The 704-nt window shown below is 47.3% G+C and overlaps 1 pseudogene; it reads left to right on the forward strand.

Annotated features, from left to right (window-relative positions):
• Positions 1-704, forward strand: CR45776 (annotated as a pseudogene).

Genomic DNA, 704 nt, shown 5'->3' on the forward strand with positions numbered 1-704 from the left:
ATAATTGGTAGCAAAATGAGCAATCTGAAACAAAAGGATATCAAGCCGGACGTGGCAGTTTCAAAATCAGTAAAAACCTCTAGAAAAGCAATTGAATATGTTAAGTCCGACGCTTCCGACATTGACGAAGATATCAATAGGACAGAGTACGAATACGCCTCATCGTCTGGCTTTGTTAATTTTCTGAGGGACTTTAAGAAACGTTATGGAGAATATTACTCGAATTATCAGATAAGACGGGCAGCTGAAACCCGATGGAACGAAATGTCATTCCGTAATCGACGCCAGTACTCTGCGGTAAGTTATTGGTGTCGAATACAAACGAAATGCACAATTATGCAATCGTAATGCACTTCCGCAGGAACCATTGGACACTTTTCACGCAAAGCCGAACAGTGTGAGGTCTAGTGAGGGCGATGCACTCTGAAATAAGTGGCTGCGACACTTTCTTCGGTGCCTGTGGCTCCAGTAGCTGCACTCCAAGAAAGGAGAACAAGTGTTCCAATCCTAGGGTCTGGAAGAGTTGTCCAAAACCGCGGGCCAAGTCCTCGAAGCAACGTCGTAATTGCGCCAAACCGAAGCCCAAGTGCGCCCGACCCCGTAAGGCATGTCCCCGCCCCAGAAACAGTATGGAATGCGGCAAGCCGAAGGCAAAGCCAAGGTGTCTTAAGCCCAAGAGTTCCAAGCCCAAGTGCTCGGTGTAA

This window comes from Drosophila melanogaster, chromosome Y (genome assembly GCF_000001215.4).
Source record: "Drosophila melanogaster chromosome Y".
In the NCBI taxonomy this organism is placed as follows: Eukaryota; Metazoa; Arthropoda; class Insecta; order Diptera; family Drosophilidae; genus Drosophila; species Drosophila melanogaster.